This window comes from Vulpes lagopus, chromosome 24 (assembly GCF_018345385.1).
Source record: "Vulpes lagopus strain Blue_001 chromosome 24, ASM1834538v1, whole genome shotgun sequence".
In the NCBI taxonomy this organism is placed as follows: Eukaryota; Metazoa; Chordata; class Mammalia; order Carnivora; family Canidae; genus Vulpes; species Vulpes lagopus.
In genome coordinates this window covers 29993632-30015495 of record NC_054847.1, presented here as the reverse complement: position 1 = coordinate 30015495, position 21864 = coordinate 29993632, and the positions used below count along the sequence as shown (strand labels likewise).

Below are 21864 nucleotides of genomic sequence, written 5' to 3'. Positions count from 1 at the left end.
GGGCGTGGCCATGAATAAACCCACAGATATGCAAATTTAGTTTATCATACAGGTGTCATTTTAATTCTGTAGGAAAATGATGGCCAATTAAATACATACAGTTGGGACAACTGGATACCCATTTGGAAAAGAAGAATAAGTTACTTCCACAACACATGTAATTCATAAAAATACACTCCAGATGATTCAAGACTTAAGTAAAAAACAAACATTGAATCAAACTAAAATATAAATGTATTAAAGCAAATAAAAGAATATATTAATTTGTGCTAATTTGTGCTATATTTATGAAGGACTTTTTTTTTTTTAAAGATTTTATTTATTTATTCATGAGAGATACAGAGAGAAAGTCAGAGACACAGGCAGAGGGAGAAGCAGGCTCCTTGTGGGAAGCCCAACATGGGACTTGATCTCATGATTCTGGGATCATGACCTAAGCCAACGGCAGAGGCTCAAACACTGAGGCCCCAGGCGTCCCTATGAAGGACTTCTAAAAGAGATGAAAAGCAAATGCCATAATGAAAAAGACTGTTCGGTTTGACTACACCAAAATTTAAAACTTCCATTCAGGGGAAGAATCACAAAAAACTTAAAAAATAATTGAGAGGCTGGGGAAAATATTCAGAACATAATTAACAAAATATTAATATTTGGAATGTATTAAGAGCTTCTAAAATTAGTAATAAAAAGACAGAAATCCCAAAAGAAAAATGGATAGTAAATATGGATAGGTAAAGAGGTAAAGCAAAAGGCCAATCAATTTAAGAAAGGATACTCAATCTTAGTAGTAATTGGAAAATGCAAAATAAAGTAATAAAGAGGTATCACTTTTCACTCATATGACATGTAAAATGAAAAGACTGGTAATATCAAGTTTGGTTGAGTATGGGAAAATGAGTGTAATAAACTACTGGTAGAAGGACAAACTGTAAAAAAAAAAAAAAGAAGGACAAACTGTTATCCTTTTAGGAGGGTAATGAATCAATATCAATATGAGTTTAAGACATGCATATCCTTTGAAACAGCAATCCCTCTTTACCATGCATGGAAAATAATCAAGTATGTGCACAAATAATAATGTAAAATGATCTTCACAGTAACAGGATCATTAGAATGAAAAAAACAAAACAGCCTGCATGCCTATTAATTAGGGAATAGGTAAATAAATAATATAACATTTATAATATGGAAGATAATACAACACTTAAAAGAGGTAGTTCTATAAGTGATATGGGAAGATTTCCAAGACATACTGTTAAGTGAAGAAAAGCAAGTTGAAGAACATATTTTAAGTGTAAAAACATTTAAGTGACATTTAAATATCACACATAACAGAGTACTTTTAGTATCTATAGATGGTGAAATTGGGTTCCCTTTTACATAAAATACCATGAATTCCCATCCTTTCTTTCCTTGGGTGGTCTTAGTAAAAATAATCTTTGTATCTTAATCTTTAGAGACTAAAATTACAAGTTCAAACAAATGTGGACTCAGTACCCACTATACTAGTACTCAAAAACAAATTTACATGGTATAATTCCTCCAAACCTTTTTGGAAATCACTTGGGAGCCTCACTTAAGTGGCACGAAACAATCAAGTTCTTAGAACAGAATTATGTTTATTTTTGGCAATGGACACAAACTGAAGTTCTACTTTCAAGAACTGACTCAGGAATAAATTTTAACACATAATAGAGGTGTATGAGGTCCAATTACTCATATTAAATCTTGGCTTTCTATGTTCATTAACATGGACTTTAATATTTTATAGCAAAGAGCCTAGAATGCATTCTTTTATAAAAGCATTTGATTTTGTTTGTTTTTATTTTGTAAATTTCCTTAGGATTCTTTAGCTTATAATTTTAAAGTTTTTCCTTGAAGACTTAAAATGCATAAAAGAATTTTTTGGGACCAAGAATGAAAACACGACAGCAACCTTGATACAATGAACATACCAGTGAATTATGTCTGAGTTTTAAGAATACTCAGCATGGGAGAAACGCTTGGGCATCTGGACTAACTAGGACTCTAAAACACTAAAGTTGGCTTAGGAGGCTTTAGGAACATGAGGACATAAGATGATGTGAGCAATTTCATTCCTGGGCATATCAATCTAATGTTAAGGAAAAAATTTCCATGGCAATTTAATATAGAGGCAAAGGGGCAGAATCAAAGGATAAAGCTTTTTTTAGTTCTAACCATAGGTACCATTTATTGCAGCTTTTTGTTTTTAAACTTCTAATTAGGATATGTTTCAATAATTTTATTTTTGTAATTTTCAAGATGGATTCTAATGACTCAGATTAACCATCAGCTAATAAATTAATGACTCAGATTAACCCGTCAGCTAATAAATCAGTCTCTACCGACTTAAAAATATCTAAAAAAGGTTACAAAGCTTTAAGAACATATATTAATTTAGCACATAGCTGAGCAGTATTACTAGCTATTGATTCATTATACTGGTCAGAAAGATACCCAAATTAGAATCAGATGTTGACAAATAAATCATCTATTAAACATAGCAGGCAATTACAAAACAGCCATGAATTTTTACACTAAAAATAAGAGGGGCAAATAGAAGGAGTTTGTCAAATTTGTAAGAAAATAATCCTGAAACCCTCATGCAAACTTCAAACTACCAGGCCATTTCCTATTAATAATAACAATTAATAAATAAATCTGAAAATATGACTGCAATGGTAATTGTAATGCTTCAAGAATGAACACTTCAATAAACAACTGTAGTAGTAATTTTTATATTTTATTTTATTTTTTTTTAATTTAAAAAAAAATTTATTTATGATAGTCACACACACACACACACAGAGAGGCAGAGACATAGGCAGAGGGAGAAGCAGGCTCCATGCACCGGGAGCCTGACGTGGGATTCAATCCCGGGTCTCCAGGATCGCGCCCTGGGCCAAAGGCAGGCGCTAAACCGCTGCGCCACCCAGGGATCCCCGTAATTTTTATATTTTAATCATGAACACTTCAAAAGATAAAATCTAAAAAGATGCCAGGATATTGCAATACAAATGCTATGATTTACCTGTGTTATATGACTAATGCTGAATAATAAAGCAAGAAAATTCCATACTATTTCATATTTTCAACCATGGGTTTATATGTAACATTGTCAAACAAGTTCACCACTAGAGAAGTTCTATTTTTTAAAGAAAATTCCTCAATCCAGTTTGTATATATAAATATTCATATAAATCATTTTAATATATAACATAAAAAATGACAGCCGCTGGAAATTTTCATGAATCTTATGAAATATAAAAAGCTATAAACAATTAAAAATGAAATTATATTTAACAAAAATGCAGGTTGTGAGATGATGTTGATGTTACTCTTTTTCATTGTTCATCAATAGATGAACAAGGGTAACTAGGTCACAGTGAATTAGTAATTTGGATAATGAGAGTTTTTACAGTACCAATATCTTTTTTTCCCCTCATTGGACTTTACATTTTTTAATTTTAATTTTTTAAAGATTTTATTTATTTATTTGTGAGAGACACAGAGAGAGAGAGGCAAAGATGTAGACAGTGGGAAAAGCAGGCTCCCTATGGGGAGCCTGATGTGGAACTTGATCCCAGAACCCCAAGATCATGACCTGAACCCAAGGCAGACGCTGAATCACTGAGCCACCCAGAAGTCCCCCTCATTGGACTTTTTAATACTTTGGTTTAAAGAAAATCTTTGTTAAAAAGTGAATTTTATTCTAAATTTTATGATTTGCTTTCTTATATGTTTATTCATTCATTCACTCATTCAAAAACTCAATCAGGTATCAACTCAAATGAAATCATTTAAATCCTTCATGAGGGCCTTCTATAGATCAGACATAGTTCTAGGTACTGGGGACATTGCATTTGGGAGGCTTACACTGTAGTGTTGGTGACAGAACAAAAACCTATAAGCAAATACTTAAATAACTGCAGGTCATGTTAAGTGCTATCAAAGAAATAAACAAGGGCCAAAGAGAAAACAAGGATGTAGGGTGGTGGGGAGAGATCTCCTTCGAGACCAGGGAAGTCCTCTTTGAGGACTTGAAATTTGAGAGGCGTGAAGGATGAGAAAGAAACTGGCCATAAGAATGGAGCTTGGGTTGGTGGGGAGAATTCTAGGCAAAGGAAACAGCATGTGCAAAACTCCAGAGCTGAGCATGAGTTGGGTGTGTTACAGAACTGAAGTTAAGATTGAGGGGATCCCTGGGTGGCGCAGTGGTTTGGCGCTTGCCTTTGGCCCAGGGTGCGATCCTGGAGACCTGGGATCGAATCCCACGTCAGGCTCCCGGTGCATGGAGCCTGCTTCTCCCTCTGCCTATGTCTCTGCCTCTCTCTCTCTCTGTCTCTCTGTGACTATCATAAATAAATAAAAATTAAAAAAAAAATTTGAAGTTAAGATTGATGTTGCTAAAATGTAATGAGGGAAGGGAAGAGGGGTAGCATGAGATGAAGCTGGAGAAGCAAGCAAGGAAGGAACCATGTAGGGCCATCTTATTCATAGTCATGTTTTGAATTTTATTTTATTTTAATTGCAATGGGAAAACAACTGAGGAGTTTAAGCAGAGGAGTGACAAGACCCTAACTGCACTTTAGGAAGGTACTTCTTTTTAGCTGTACTAAGAATGGACTGGGAGAAGCAATCTGCTAAAAGTCTTTGTGATAAAAGCTGACAAAATTTTGGATGCCTGTTCTCAACGGTCTCTTAAAACGACTTTTTTTCTATTTAACTGAATAATAATAGGCACAATTGGAATAATTGGAGAAGTGGGTCATATTATCTTGGGGATTGTAATAGTCTAGGAAGTGCACATTGGGAGTGGTTACACAGGTACTTTAGACTTTGGAAAGCATAGTTCAAAGTATTCAAAGAGGTAAAAGTGCATTGTAAGCATCTATTATAAGGAAGGCAAAAAAGGTTTTGAAGTTATAAAAAAAAAAAAAAAAAGGGAACATTCTGACCATAACCATACAAACAGCCTAAGCCCAAAGATAAAGAAACCAGAGAGAAATCTGTAGAAGCTCAAGGAGTTGTACAGGGAGTTTTCTATGTTGCTGAGCTATAGAGAAGCTGTGTATAAAAGGCAAAAGGAAAGGCACATAAACCCAATTCAGCCTTCAAGACTTTGTGTGATTTGACCTCTGAACACCCATTTTGTGAGTGTCTTTCCCTGAGTATAGTTTATAAGTATTTCTCTCCAGTCATGTCAAATTTATTCTTGACTTTGGGCTTTTGCAGTTGCTGTTCTTTGTTCTAAAACCCTTCTAATATTTGAGCTCCAAAAGCATCTCAAAATGTCATCTTGTTTATTTTCTTCACAGCATATATTCCTAACTTAAATAAAATTACAGCTTATATGTTTATTGCCTTTCTCTCATCACTAGAATCTCAGCAAGAGTGCAAGGGCTTTGTCTATCATTTTCATGGCATTATCCTCAGTGCTTATCATAGCACCTGGCACATTATAGGCTTTTGATAAATATTTTTTGATTGGAAAGAAGGAAGAAAGGTAAAAACAAGGGAAGGAGAAATGAAAAGCCATCTGAGAAAATTGTCAAAAAAGTTTATCAAATCCAGAATAAAGTGAAGTTTAGAAAAATCCTAGAGATATAAAAGGTACTTTTAAAGTTATGATTGGAATAGGAAGATTAAGGGATACTTGGGTAAACAACTGTAATAATAAAATGAAATTAAAAGAAAATTAAATTTTAATTTTATTTTCTTTTTTCTTGATAAAAAAATAAATCTCGTGTCAAAATGAAAAAATGTATCTGATTAAGAATAAATCATAGAGGTCTTTGGCTTCAGTCAAGATGGACTAACAGGGGTGAGATTTGCCCTCTTGCTTGAAACAACCCCCACACAGTGAGGTAAAAAATGAGTCAGTCTTAGATGAACTTCTAGGGAATTATATTAAGTGAAAAAGCCAGTCCCCAAAGGTTATATATACTATAGGAGACCATTTATTTAGCATTTTTTAAATGACAAAATTTTAGAAATGGGTAACAGAGTAGTTGTTGCAGGGTTAGCGATGGGGGTAGGGTGGGGGCAAGATAGAAGTGAGTATGGTCAGGGACACCTGGGTGGCTCAGTGGTTGAGCATCTGCCTTTGGCTCAGGTTGTGATCCTGAGGTCTTGGGATCAAGTCCTCCACGTGGGAAGCCAGCTTCTCCCTCTGCCTGTCTCTACCTCTCTCTGTTTCTCTCATGAATAAATAAATAATATCTTTAAAAAAAGAAGTGAGTATAGTTATAAAAGGGCAAGAAGACGGATTCTTGTGAGGATGGAACTGTACCTTGACTGTGGTGGTGGATGAAAGAAACTCAACATGTAATAGAATTGCACAGATCTGAAAACACACAGGCATACAAATGAATATAAGTAAAATTGGGGAAATCTGAACAAGATCAGTGCTTTGTATCACCACATTCTGGCTATGATATTTTACTAGTTTTACAAGGTATTATCATCAGGGAAACGTGGGTAAAGAGCACAGGAAATTTCTCTTTATTACTCTACACAATTGCATATGAATCTACAATTAGCAAACATTTCAATTAAAAATAACAATCAACTGGGATGCCTGGGTGGCTCAGTGGTTGGGCGTCTGCCTTTGGCTCAGGGTGTAATCCTGGGATCTGGGATCGGGTCCCACATCAGGCTCCCTGCAGGGGAGAGCCTGTCTGTGTCTCTGCCTCTTTCCTTCTGTGTCTCTCATGAAAAAATAAATAAAAATTTAAAAATAAATAAATAAAATATCAATCAATTAAAAGTAATCCAGACTGACAGATTTTAGAATTAACAGGTAAGAACATTAACACAGTTATAATAATTGTATTCCATATGTTCAAAAATAGAAAGAGATATGCAAGATAGTAAAAAAAAAAAAAAAAAAAAAAAGACCAAAACTGAAATTCCAGAGATGAAAATGATCATTTATGTGATGAAAAATACACTGGATGGGACTAACATTGCAGAAGATTAGACATTGCAGACATTGCAGAAGATAGTATAAACTTAAAGACTGAAAAAAAAAAAGTATCAGTGATATGTGAGGCAATTCAAACGGCTTACTATATGTGTAAGTGAAACTCCAAAAGGAGGGAAGAGGGTGGGGGACAAAAAAATATTTAAAGAAATAAGGGTTGAAATCTTCCCTGATTTGATAAAAAGCTATAAACTCAGAGATTTATTTATTTTTAAGATTTTATTTATTCATGAGAGACAGAGAGAGAGAGAGAGAGGCAGAGACACAGGCAGAGGGAGAAGCAGGCTCCATGTAGGGAGCCTGATGTCGGACTGGATCTGGGACTCTAATTAAAAAAATAAAGTACTAAACAATCTCCTCAACTCTGTCAAACTAGAATTTTATATACAGCAAAAATATCTTTCTAAAATGAAAGTAATATAAAAACTTTCAGATATACAAAAGCTAAAAGAACTTATCACTAGCAGTTCACCAGTACAAGTATGGTGAAGAAGGCCCTTAAGGAAGAAGCAAAATAATACCAGATTGAAACAAAGATCTTAGAAAAGTAATAAAGACCACTAGAAATAGTAATTACAAGACAAAACATACATCTCTCTCTCTCTTTTTTTACTTTAAGTGATTTCCAAGCCCAGTGTGGAGCCCAAGGTGGGGTTTGAATTCACAACTCTGAGATCAAGAGTCAGACGCTCAACTGACTGAGTCACCCAGGCACCCTGAAACGTACATTTCTTATATGTTCTTTCTTTCTTTACTCTTATATTTAAATTTAAAAATATATTTGACAATCTATTTTTTATATTTTTAAGATTATTTATTTATTTGAGAGACAGTGACACTAGCAGGGAGGAAGGGCAGAGAGAGAAAGAGAAGCAGACTCCTGGTCAAGTGGGGAGCTGGATGTGGGGCTCGATCCCAGCACCTGGGATCCTGACTTAAGCCAAAGGCAGATGCTGAACCAACTGAGCCACACAGGTGCCCTAATAATTGACAATTTAAAAATTTAAAATAAAAAAATCCAAAAGAGGAGAAATGGAAGTACACTAATCATAAGGTTCTAATACTACAAGTGAAATAATATAATATCACTTGAAGGTAGATGGTGAGAGTTACACAGTTATACTACAAATCTTAAACAACCAATAAGTAGCAAAATGAAAAGTTGTATCTATAAAGAGCCATTAAAGGTGATAAAAAAGGGAATCATAAAAAGTACTCAATCCAAAAAAAGGAAGAGAGAGGAACAAGAACAAAGAACAGATAGGACAAATATAAAATAGGAAACATGCGGCAAATAGCAAAACGATAGTTTTAAACTTAACTATATCAATAACCATATAAGTATATCAATAACCATAAAAATATAAATGTTTGGGCACCAAATTAAAAGGCAGAGGTTATCAGATTCTATGTCTGCAATTAGACAGTAAAAAGAAATAAAAGGCATCCAAACTTATGAGAAAGAAGTAAAATTGTCAGTATTTCCAGATGACACAGTACTATACATAGAAAACCCTAAAGACTCCATCAAAAACTATTAGAAGTAATAAATGAACCAGTAAAATTACAGAATACAAAATTAATATACAGAAACTGGTTGCATTTCTACGCACTAGTAACAAAGTACCAGAAATAAGAAATTAAGAAAAATTCCATTTATAATTGGAATAAAATAAAAAGAATAAAATACCTAGGAATAAACTTAACCAAGAAAGTAACCTCTACTCTGAAAGCTTTAAGACCTGTATTGTGAAAACTATAAAACGTTCATTAATGAAGTTGAAGACAACACAAATAGATGGAAAGATATTCCATGCTCATGAGTGGAAGAATTAGAATTGTTAAAATGTCCATTCTATTCAAAGCAATCTCAAATTTAACGCAATCCCTATCAAAATATCAATAGCCTATTTTTCACAGAACTAGAACAAATAGTATTAAGCTTATATGGAATAACAAAAGACCCTGAATAACCAAAGCAATCTTGTAAAAGAACAAGCAGGAGATATCACAATCCCAGATCTTAAGATATACTGTAAAGCTATAATATCCAAAACACATCATGGATTGTGGAACAAAATAGAGAACAGAAATAAACTCATTTTTTTAAAGGATTTATTTATTTATTTATTTGAGAGAGAGAGAGAGAGAGAGAGAGAGAATACATATGTGAGTGGTGGGAGGGGCAAAGGGAGAGAATTTTCAAGGAGACTCCCGGCTGAGTGTGGAGCTCAATGTGGGGCTCAGTCTCACAAAGGATGAGATCCTGACTGGAGTCAGGCACTTAAAACCAAGAGTCAGACACTTAACCAACTGAGCTACCCAGGTACCCCATAAACTCCTGCTTATACGGTGAATTAATCTACAACAAAGGAGGCAAGAATATATAATGGGGAGGAGCATGTGTGTATATATATGTCTATGTGTATATATATATGTATATATATATACACACCCACATACATACATACCATATGATTCACTTATATGTTGAATCTAAAAAACAAATGAACACACAATAGAAGCAGAAACACAGGGGATCCCTGGGTGGCTCAGCGGTTTAGCGCCTGTCTTTGGCCCAGGGCGCGGTCCTGGAGTCCCAGGATCGAGTCCCGCGTCGGGCTCCCGGCATGGGGCTTGCCTCTCCCTCTGCCTGTGGCTCTGCCTCTCTCTCTCTCCCTATGTCTATCACAAATAAATAAATAAATAAATCTTTAAAAAAAAAATGAAGCAGAAACACACTTATAAATAGAACTGGTAGTTATTAGAGGGGAGAAGGGTGGGCAAATGAGGTGAAGGGGAGGGAGAAGTACAGGCTTTTAGTTATGGAATGAATAAATCAGGAGGATTAAAGGCAGAGCATGAGGAATACAGTTAATGCTACTGTAATAGCTACATTTGTGGTGAGCAAAGCATAAGGTATAGAGTTGTTAAATTACTAAGTCATACACTTGAAACTAATGTAACATTGTATGTCAACTATACTTCAATAAGTAAAAAACAGATTTGGATAAATGTCCAAATAAAATAAAATACAATAAAATACTGTGAATGGTAATAAACAAGCAAACAAATGAACAATAAATAAAAATGCAAAGCCCAAATATATGCTGCCCATAAAAATCACAAGTTAAATATAATGACACAATAGATCAAAAATAAAATTGTGGACAAAGGTAAATTCTGTTAACACTAATACAAGAATGCTAAAAGGGGCATTTGTGATAGGCAAAACTAAAAACAATCCAAATATCCATCACAGGTGGACAGATAGATAAACTAATTTTGATACATATATAAGTGAAATGAAACTCAGGATAAAAAATGAATTATTGATTTATGAAACAAGAAGAAGTCTTAAAATGATTATCTTGAGTGAAAGAGGCCAAATGAAAGGAGAATGTATACTGTATTTTCCATTTACATTAAGTTCTAGAAAGTGTAATCTACTGTGACAGCAGTTTAGTGGTTGCCTGGGAACATCAAGGAGAGTAGGAAGAAAAGGGAGGTAGGGATTAGAAATATATATAAGGAGGGATACCTGGGTAGCTCAGTACGTTAAGTGTCAGACTCTTGATATCTACTCAGGTCATGATCTCAAGCTCCAATGATGGCTCTGTACTCAGCAGGGAGTCTGCCTGAGATTCTCTCCCTCCTTTCCCTCTGCCCCTCCCTCCATTCATGGGCTCATGGGCTCATGCTCTCTCTCTCTCAAAATAAATAAATCTTTAAAAATATGAATATAAAGAAACTTTCAGTGGTTATGGATATGTTCATTATCTTGATTGTAGTGATGGCTTCATGTATGTTAATACATCAAGTTGTATTCCTTAAATACATGTTATTGTATGTCAACTGTATCTTAATAAAACCATCAAAAATAAATATAGTCAAGGTGTTGAAAATCCTCAAGGAGAGACTAAGGAACTCTTATAGATAGGAGGAGACTAAAGAGACATGACAACTAAAATGTAATGTGGGATCCTGGACTGCATCTTGGGGAGAAAAAGTACATAAATGGAAAAAGTGAAATCAGGATAAATCTGTGGCTTGGTTATTAATATTTTAATAGTATTAATTTCTTAGTCTTGATAATTGGATGATAACTATGCAGGGTGTTAACATTACGGGAGGATAGGTAAAGGCTATATGGAATGCTCTGTACTATTTTTGCAACTCTTCTACAATCTAAAATTATTGCAAGATTAAATAAAAAAAAATTAAAGAAGTCACAATCTTGGACAGGTGAAAAAGTAACAACAGATTTCTTACCTGCTTTAACAGATCTTTTATTTGTATCTTGGCGTATATAACTGCCTGAAAAAAAATGAATGAGAGAAATCTGGAGATAAAATGACTGATTTGATAATGGTAATTTTGAAGAACTATAGAGGCTAGAAGAGATGCTAGAAGACTAGATAATGAAACAGTTTCTAATTTTTTAAAAAGGAAAATAATATGGAGACCTCAAAATATAAGCTAGTCAGGCTTTAAATCATGCCTTATAGCCTTGTAAGATTTTTAGAAGGAATTAATGAACAGATAGGTTTACGTGTACTTATTAGGAAGGAAGACAGTAATAATTGAGCTAGTTTAGTTTCACCAGGAACAATTTATGTCAGACTAACTTAATCACTTTCTGAAAGGATTGCCTGCTTAGCAGATATAAAAAAATGCTCTACTCTGGACCTAGTACCTTTGATTTCAAGAAGGTATTTGGCAAAATCACTAGAAATCTTGTGTACCAGATGGTAAAATAAGAGATATTTCAAAAGCTGTATATGTTCGTTGTTCACTGAATGATTATTTACAGGTTTATGACTCAATCTCTAAATTCAGTCTCTTATTGGAATTCTCTATTGGCAGATCAAAAGGCTTTCTCTGCAGTTCTACCAAGTAAACATTTTCCATTAAAGATAAACTGCACTGAAAGAATGGTTGATGACTATAGAACAGAACTAGGAATTTTTTTTTTTAAGATTTTATTTATTTAATCATGATTGACACAGAGAGAGAAAGAGGCAGAGGCACAGACAGAGGGAGAAGCAGGCTCCATGCAGGAGCCTGACATCGGACTCGATCCTGGGTCTCCAGGATCACGCCCTGGGCTGAAGGCGGTGTTAAACCACCGAGCCACCTGGGCCACCCCAGAATTAGGAACTCTTAAAGGAATTTTGAAAAAAAAAAAAAAAAAGAAACTTTACAAAATAAGATTAAATAGAAGATAGAGAAAATATAATTTATAGTATATAATATAAAAAAGATTTTTTTTTGGCTGACTGCAAGTTCACTAAGTCTTTCTGTAAATGAAGTTGGTTAAAGGGTTAATAAGATCATACTTATCAGAGAGTAATATTTACCCTAAATCAGAATGTGAAATTCTTCTGATAAACTGGAAGCATTTTCATATTTCATTCATCAAATTTCCTTAATTCATAGAAAAAAATGAGAATAAATAAATCTTTGTGAAACAAGAGCTATGAAAACAATGATAGAAAATAAATAGGAGGGCAGCCCCGGTGGCACAGCGGTTTAGTGCCGCCTGCAGCCCAAGGGTGTGATCCTGGAGACCCTGGATCGAGTCCCGCGTAGGGTTCCCTGCATGGAGCCTGCTTCTCCCTCTGCCTGTGTCTCTGCCTCTCTCTCTGTCTCTATGAATAAATAAATAAAATCTTTAAAAAAAAGAAAAAAAAAAGAAAATAAATAGGAAAAGACAAATACTTATTAATCATTGGTAGACTGTAAAGTCATATTCCTGTTGTCTTTTTTTTTCCTGTTGTGTCGTAAGTGCTAGCCTTATTTTAACTAGAACCAGTTCTACCTTTATTTTAGAATTATATTATGATTCCATAAAATCAGTAATCTTTTAAAATATAAGAATTAGAAGACAGAACAGGGGCCACAGGATAGACATTCATGAATTAACCAGAGAATAATAAAGCCAAATATAATCAAGTCGGCCATGTAATCAGCTTGCCAGGGATTGGCAGCCTTTGCTAAACTGTTTGCTTCAATATAAATCCTTTTCCATTTCACATATTTATTTCACAGAGGGACATTAAGAGCCTGAACTAGAATTCTGAGAGTAAGAGTAGAGAGAAGGGATACAATTGAGTAATATTTGGGATCTGAAATAAGCAAGTCTTAGTAAATATATGGATGTGTGGGGCCTGATAGTAATGTAAGGAATGTAGGAAGGGATGGCAAGTAGGTTTTAATTCACACGCTGTATCAGTCAGGGCAGAAAAGAAAACAGTACACTCAAATTGGGTAATCTGTGGAAAACTTTACCTACAAAGATGTGGGAAAGAATTAGGGGAACTGACAAGGAATACTGTATGAACCCAGCGCTAGCAACAAGAGACCTATTATTACCCTAAGCCAGAAACCAGTTTCTGGAAGTGAAGAGGTTGTTGACAGGAGTTGTGTCTTTCAGTAAAGAAATGCAGCAAAACTGTGGCAATCCCTGTAAGAATAAATATCCCAACATCACTCTTGACCCACTTTCTAATCTTCTGTGAATGTCTCTGAGCAAACCCAGTCAGAAGACAGAGGACAACAAATCTCTAGAAGTAGTTTTGCAGTAAAAGGCACAAAGAACAGGGTAGAGAATAAGCAGGTGCCAATCCTAACTGATTGACAGTAGTTGCTTGAAACACCATGTAGAAAAGGATTCTGCAGTATCATCCAATCTCATTAGGACACATTAGCATGAAAGTCATATGCCTATTATCATAACAGGATGAGGCACTGTTGGCATGTGTGTTCATGAGTCCTATGTCCGTAATAAGCATGAGATGGAGGAATGGTAGCATGTGTGTCATGTTTTCTAACCCTGGGCTATGCAGACTTTCACACTTTTAGTTTGCCTGAATGATAAAACATCTTTAGTAATAAATAAAACAAAAAAAAATACAAGAGAACAAATTTATGAGTGGGGATGACAAATTCAGTTTAGGATATGTTGACTTTGAAATGTGTTGACTCTGAGATGCTCAAAGATGATCCAAAGATATATGGATCTGAAGTTCTATGGGGAATTAGGTTGGAAATAGTTTTAGAATCAATACTTTATATGTGGTAGTTGAAACATAAAAATGAAGAGAACACAGAGTAAAAAAAGTAGTAAGTACATAAGAAATCAGGAGAATATCAACATTTTAAGAAAGGGGCATAGAAAAAGCCCACAAAAAGAAAAAGAGCAAGAACAGTCAAAAGGTTATAAGCAGCACCAAGGAAGTGTAGGTTCACAGAAACCAAGAAAACAGAATATTTATAGAAGAAAGTTGCCATGAACGTCAAATGTTGAAGAAAAGGCAGTGAAATATAGACTGAAAATTTTCCACTGGATATGACAATTAGATTACTATTGCCCATGGCTAGAGTGGTTCCAGGAATATGATAAGAAAGGAAGCCCAATTTCAATAGGATGAGAAGTTAATGAGAGAAAAGAATATGACTACAGCAAATAATAACCTCTTGAGTACAATGGATGAGGTGAAAAGGAGAATGAGTTGGTAGCTAGAAGGAAACAGGATTAAAAGGATTTTTTTTGGAGTGGGAAAGTCAATAAAATTAAAGTATGAGGAGAAGAAACTAATGGAGTAAAACTGAATATATTAGAATGAGAGGACTATTAGAGATGGCTGGAGCCTGTCCTACCAATGCATTCCTGAGGAAAAATGTCCTGCCCACAGGCCTTGCTCCTCAGAGCACAGGTAACATGGTATATAGTTTCTTACCCCTCAGTACAGGTAATTGACTGATAGTAGGCACATAAGTTAGTTATCTATTATGAAAATGTGAGTTGAGCTAATTGGATTCTCTGTTAGGAGTATGAACTAAGAAATATGTAAATAATTGACTGATTAGCAGTATAAAGTCAGATGTAAGGGTGGTGAAATATAAAGAAAAGGATAGTGTACTCAAACACACAAAAACCTCAAACAATCCAATTAAAAAATGGTCAGAGGACCTCAACAGACATTTTTCCAAAGAAGATCTATAGATGGTTAACAGACACATGAAAAGATGTTCAACATCACTAAACATCAGGGAAATGCAAATCAAAGCCACAATGAGATACCATCTTACATCCATTATAATGACTAAATCAAAATGACAAGAAATAGCAAGTGTTGGTGAGGATGTGAAAAAATAACCCTTTGTGCAATGTTGATGGGGATGTATATTGGTACAGCCAATTGTTTTCCACGATGTGGAAAACAGTATGAAGTTTCCTCAAAACATTAAAAAAAATAGAAATACCTTATGATATCAAAATTCCACTACTGGGTATTTACCCAAAGAAAATGAACACTAATTTGAAAAGATACATGCACCCCTATGTTTACTGCAGCATTATTTACAATAGCCAAGATATGGAAGCAACCTATGTATCTATCAGTAGACGAATAGGGGAAATATGACATACACACATGTGCACACACCCAAAGAATATTACATAGCCATAAAAAGAATAAGATTGTGCCATTTGAGACATGGATGGACCTAGAGGGTATTATGGTAAGAAAAATGAGTTGGGATTCCTGGGTGGCTCAGCGGTTTAGCGCCTGCCTTCAGCCCAACACGTGATCCTGGAGTTCCGGGATCGAGTCCCACATCAGGCTCCCAGGATCGAATCCCACATCATGCCTGCTTCTCCCTCTGCCTGTGTCTCTGCCCTCTCTCTCTGTGTGTGTCTCTCATGAATAAATAAATAAAATCTTAAAAAAAAAAGAAAAATGAGTCCGAGAAAGACAAATACCATATGATTCCACTCATAAGTGGAATCTAAAAAAATAATAATCAAACAAAAAGTAGAATTAGACATATAAATACAGAGAACAAATCAATGGCTGCCAGAGGCGAGGGGATTGGGCAAAATGGGTTAAGAGGAGAGGGAGATACAGTCCTTTAGCTGTGGAAGAGTAAGTCACAAGGATAAGAAGCACAGTGTAGGGTTACAGTCAATGATATTGTAATAGCAATGTAATGGAGAGAAGATAGCTATACTTGTGAGTATAGCAGAATGTATAAACTCATCAAATCACTAAGCTATACACCTGAAATTAATGTAACATTGTATGTCAACCATACTGAGAAATTTTAAAAAAAGGATGTGTAGCAGTAATGACCCATGTTAAAGCTAAATTTAGGAAAAATAAAAACCATGAGTGGCTAACTGAAGCATTGATAAGGTAGAGCATGAAGAAGTTAGCTCTTAGAGAAACAGAGGACAAAGATGTGCGGAGAAAGGCAGAGTCTCCCTGAAAGACCATGACCCTCTAAAGGAGATTCAGAGGTTTTCTGAATCTGATACTTTCAAGTTATGGTTCATTGATGTCCTTATATTAACTCCTCTTCTAACACGAATGGGTTTCTGTTCTTTGCATCCTAAACTCCAACTCCAGGACAAGGACTAAAGCGAAGTCATGGAGGAGTCAAAGTGGAAAGGGTTGCTTTGAACAAGAAGGGAAAATCCAATCCTTAGTAACCTTAAGAAAGAAAGGAAGAATGGGTATTAAGACAGGAGTCAGAAGAAAGTCTATAGCTCAAATACATTTATCAAAAAATAAAAAAGATTAAAATTAAATGAATTAAGCATTCACTTAAAGAAGTTGGAAAAGAACCACAAAGCAAGCCTAAAGAAACAAGAAGGAATGAAATATAAAAGCAGAAAATACAGAGAACAATATCAACAACAACTACACTAATAACAAGAAAAACAGAGCCAAAAGCTAATCATTGGAAAAGATTAATAAGCAGAGTTCTGACAACACTGAAAAAAGACAAAAGAATGTGTAAACAAACAAAATACATAAAGTAAAGGGGTAAATAAGTATACACTACAGAGATAAAAAAGTAAGAATGGGTATTATGAAAAACTGTATATTAAAATATGTGAAAATAGTTTTGTTGATTGCTTCCCTTGCTGTGCAGAAACGCTTTATTTTAGTGTAGTCCCAATAATGTATTTTTGCTTTTGTTTTCCTTGCCTCAGGAGACATGCCTAGAAAAATGCTATGGCCAATGCTAGAGAGATTACTGCCTGAGTTCTCTTCTAGAATTTTCATGGTTTCAGATCTCATTGTTTAAGTCTTTAATCCAATTTTGAAGTTGTTTTGTATACAATATAAGAAAGTGGTCCAGTTTCATTCTTTTGCATATAGCTGACCAGTTTTCCCAACATCATTTGTTGAAGACACTGTCTTTTTCCCATTGGATAGTCTTTCCTGCTTTGTTGAAGATTAACTGACCATATAATCGTGGGTTTATTTCTGGGTTTTCTATTCTGTTCTGTTAATCTATGTGTCTATTTTTTTTTTTTTTTGCCAGTACCATACTGTTTTGATTACTACAGTGAAGGAAACAAACTAAAGGCGACCTATGGAATGGGAGAAGACATTTGCAAGTGACATTATCAGATAAAGAATTAGTATCTGAAATATATAAAGAACTTATACAACTCAACATCCAAAAAACAAATAATCCAAATGAGACATGGGCTGAAGACAGAAACAGACACATCTCCAAAGAAAGCATAGAGATGGCCAACAGACACTTGAAAAGATGCTCAACATCATTTATCATCAGAGAAATGCAAATGAAAACCAGAAGGAGATATCACCTCACACCTGCTGAATGGCTAAAATCAAACACACAAGAAACAGTTAAGTATTGGCAAGGATGTGGAGACAAAGGAACCATCTTGCACTGTTGGTGGAATGCAAACTGGTAGAGACACTCTGGAAACTAGTATGGAATGTCCTTAAAAAATTAAAGATAGAACTATCATACAATGCAGTAACCACACTACTGGTATCTATCCTCAAAATAGAAAAACACTAATTCAAAGGATACATGCACCCATATGTTTACTGTAAAATACTTCAGCCCAATGTCCATTTACAGATGGATGGATAAAGAAGCTGTGGCATATAAATGGAATGGAATATTATTCAGCCATAAAAAGAATGAAATCTTGCCATTTGCAATAACATGGATCGAGCTAGAGAGTATAATGCTAAGTGCAATAAGTCAGTTAGAGAAACACAATACCATATGATTTCCCTCATTTGTGCAATTTAAGAAACAAAACAAATGAGTGAGCGAGAGAGAGAGAGAGAGAGAGAGAGAGAGAAACCAAGAAACAGACTCTTATCTATAGAGAACTGGTAGTTGCCAGAGGGAAGTGGGTGGGGATAGGTGAAATAGGTGATGCGTATTAAGGAGTGCACTTGTGATGAGCACTGAGTAATGTAGGCTTGAAACTAATATAACACTGTAGGTTAACTGTACTGGAATTAAAGTAAAATAAAATATTTGAAAATAGAGATGAAATGAATAATTTCCAGGAAAATATGAAACATCACTATCATTACAAAAAGAAATAAAGAACTCAAATAAGTAATAAAGAAACTAAAGTGGTAGTCAAAGACCACCTCTGTCTTTAATATATATATATATATATTTTAATTAAGTAAACTCTACCCTCAACCTGTGTAGAGACCCAAAGTCATGACCTGGAGATCAAAACTCACTAGCTTTACTGACTGAGACAGCCAGGTGCCCCAAAGACCACTTCTCTTAAGAAACCCCAGGACCAGGTTATGCTGGTAGCTTCTACCAAATTTTCAAGACATACATAATTCCTATTTCATGTAAGTTGTTTCAGAGAATATGAAAAGAGCAAAAGGTACCCAAGTTATTTACAAAAGCTAATATAATTCTGATCCTAATAAAAGATAAAAATAATACTGCAAAAAAACAATCTAACCACATGGTGAAATTAATATGACAGAAAACGAGAATAGGACTTCATGTGTTTGCTGATACAATAATGTGTTTGCTATTTGCAAAATCTTAAATCAGACTTGTAACAAAAAGCAGTAAAATGTATATGCAATAAACGAGAATAATAACATTGACTAAATTTCTACCTTAAAATTATAAGCATGACCTTTTCTTTCCAATTCAGAATTATAATATGTTCTCAGTGATTTTCAACTCCTCTTCTTACTCCCCATCTGTCAACTTCCCTTCCTTGCGACTGTACTGTATCACTGCTACTAATTGTCAGGGTTAAACCTGAACATTGTGAACATCTGCTCGGTCTCCAGTTTTTTGAGGAGGAGGCTGGGCTTTCCTTTCAAAGTTGGTAGACTTCAGGTTAGAAGATCAGACTTCCCAAACCAGGATAAAAGTGAGAACAGATCCATATCCATGTCCTGGACAAGGAGATATCTGCTATTGGCTCCCCAAATCTGGTATGTCTGATTAACTTGAGCTAGAATAACTTAGAAGCACTGGTTTATAATCATAGGAATGAATGAAATTAGCTGTATGTTCCTTTCTCTTGATTTTTGGGGTATATAATCTGTCTCATTATGGCTTCACCATCTATTTCCTGCTAATCGGTGAAGATGACATAAGGCTAGAGATGTCTTTGGAAAAGAGGGATGTCAGTCACAGACCATGTTGCTTTTTTGTTTTGTTATTTTAATCAGTAGGGGAACCAGAAAAGTCTGGTTCATGTTCTGTTTACTTTCCTTAATTCTAGACTTTTGACTTGAGGTGATTTATTTCTTTACATTAGTATCATAGGGATTAAAAAGGAGATTCTGAAGCTTATGGAAAACAGATTAGGTGGACATAAATTTAAAAGATTAGATAGGGGGCAGCTCAGGTGGCTCAGTGGTCTAGCGCTGCCTTCAGCCCAGGATGTGATCTGGAGACCCGGTATCAACTCCCACGTCAGGCTCCCTGCATGGAGCCTGCTTCTCCCTCTGCCTATGTCTGTTCCTCTCTCTCTCTCTCTCTCTCTCTCTCTCTCTCTCTCTGTCTTTCATGAATAAATAAAATCTTAAAAAAAAATAAAAGATTAGATAAGAATATTTTCCCATAGGATTGTCAAACTTCAGTTCCCTAAAACATGCAGGTAGTGCTTCCCCACCCCCCCACCTGTCCCGTCCCTCTATCCAGTAACTCTTAAAGGAGTGAGACCTGAATAATTTGTTAGAAGCCCTTTATCTTTACCCTTTTTGGTCTTTATATAACCAAAAGGATATCAGAAGGTCTGTGGTTTATATGGTTTCTGGAGCTAAGGATATCCCAGTAATGCAAAACTAAAAGAAATATACCATAACTCCTAGGAGAGAATTATAGAGTATATAAGAGGTTGAAGGTTAGTAAATTTTAAAAAAATTATTTATTTTTAGGAGGAGAGAGAGAGAGAGAGAAAGAGAGAGAGAGAGAGAGAGAGAGAGAGAGAGAGAGAGAGAGAGAGAGAGAACGCAGGCACCGGAGCTTGAGCAGGGGGAGGTGGGAGGGAGAGGGAAAGAAACTCTCCAGCAGAGTCCCCATTGAGTGCAGAGCATAACAGGGGGCTTGATCTCTCGATGATGACCTGAGCCAAAACCAAGAGTCAGACGCTCAAGCTCAATGGACTGAGCCACCCAGGCGCCCTGGCAGTGAATGTTTTTAACTTAGTTTTAAACTGCTTCAATTTGTAACTACATTGAATGAAGAAATGAAAGTGAATCTTTCTTTGTAAATATCTCAAAAGTGAATATTGGACTAAATATTTATTTAAATATATTAAGTGATAATAATTCAGAAACTCCTCATAACAAGTGAGAATAGGACAGATTTTACAAGTGCTGTCTATACACCAGGCCTGACAAACACAGGGCAGCCGTCCTGTAAAGGATGAAGAGAACTTCCTCCTTAAACTAGTGTAGGGCAGACCATTTAACACCAAGTCAGAGCTCAGGCTAGTTCTTCTTGCCTTAAGCTGTTGTTTCATTTAGAGCCAAAATACAGATATAATACTATTAAGAAGTAATTTGGAAAGATGCTCAACATTATTAATTATCAGGGAAATGCAAATAAAAAACACAATGAGATATCACCTCATACTTGTTAGAATAGTTATCTAAAAGACAAGAAATAACAAGTGTTGACGATGATGTGGAGAAAAGAGAACCCTTGTGCACTGCTGGTGGGAATGTAAATTATTACAGCTATTATGGAAAACAGTATGGAGGTTTCTCAGAAAATTAAAAATAGAACACCCATATGATCCAGCAATTCCACTTCTGGATATTTAACCAAAGAAAACAAAAACATTAATTTGAAAAGATATATGTACCCCTATATTCAGTACAATAATATTTACAATAGCTAAGATATGGAAATTAATGGAGTCCATTGACGGATGAATAAGGAAGGTTTTATATATATATATATATATATATGATACTATTCAGAAATAAAAGAAAAAAATCTTGCCACTTGCAACAACACAGATGGACCTAGAGGGCACTATGCTAAGCAAAATCAGTCAGACAAAGACAAACACTATATGATTTTGCTTATATGCAGAATTAAAGCAAAACAAAACAAAAATCAAGCTTATAGATATAGAGAACAGATTGATGGTTATCACTGGAAGCATTGGGGGGGAGGGCCAAATAGGTGAAGGGAGTCAAAAGGTACATACAAAAGAATAAGTAAGTCATGGGAATATAATGTACAGCGTAGTGACTACATGGTACTGCATATTTGAACGCTGCAAACAGAGATCTTAAAAGTCCTCATCACAAGGAAAAAAAAATTTGTTACTAGGTATGCTGATGAATGTTAACTAGAATCATTGTAATGACCATTTCACAATATATATTCAAATATCAAATCATTATGATGCATACCTGAAATTAGTAGAATGTTATATATGAGTTATACCTCGACAAACAAAAAGGATTTTGAAGGATGAGACACAACTATAAAGGCAGGGAACAAAGCTCTTTCAGTACTCAGGCTATAGTGAACATCAGTGGTTCCTGAATTGAAGCAGG

The 21864-nt window shown here is 35.1% G+C and overlaps 1 protein-coding gene across 9 annotated transcripts in view; it reads right to left on the bottom strand.

Annotated features, from left to right (window-relative positions):
• The window catches only part of MBD5 (methyl-CpG binding domain protein 5), a 438997-nt gene that overhangs the window by 88968 nt on the left and 328165 nt on the right, over window positions 1–21864 (bottom strand). For 2 of the 9 annotated variants that reach the window (XM_041739749.1, XM_041739755.1), the window contains one exon: window positions 11279–11323. The exons of 6 other annotated variants lie outside the window; for them this stretch is intronic. The gene's annotated coding sequence lies outside the window, so the exon portion shown is untranslated. Of the gene's footprint in view, window positions 1–6313; window positions 6368–11278; window positions 11324–21864 lie in introns of all 9 variants that reach the window. One more of the 9 variants, XM_041739753.1, reaches the window with a different exon arrangement.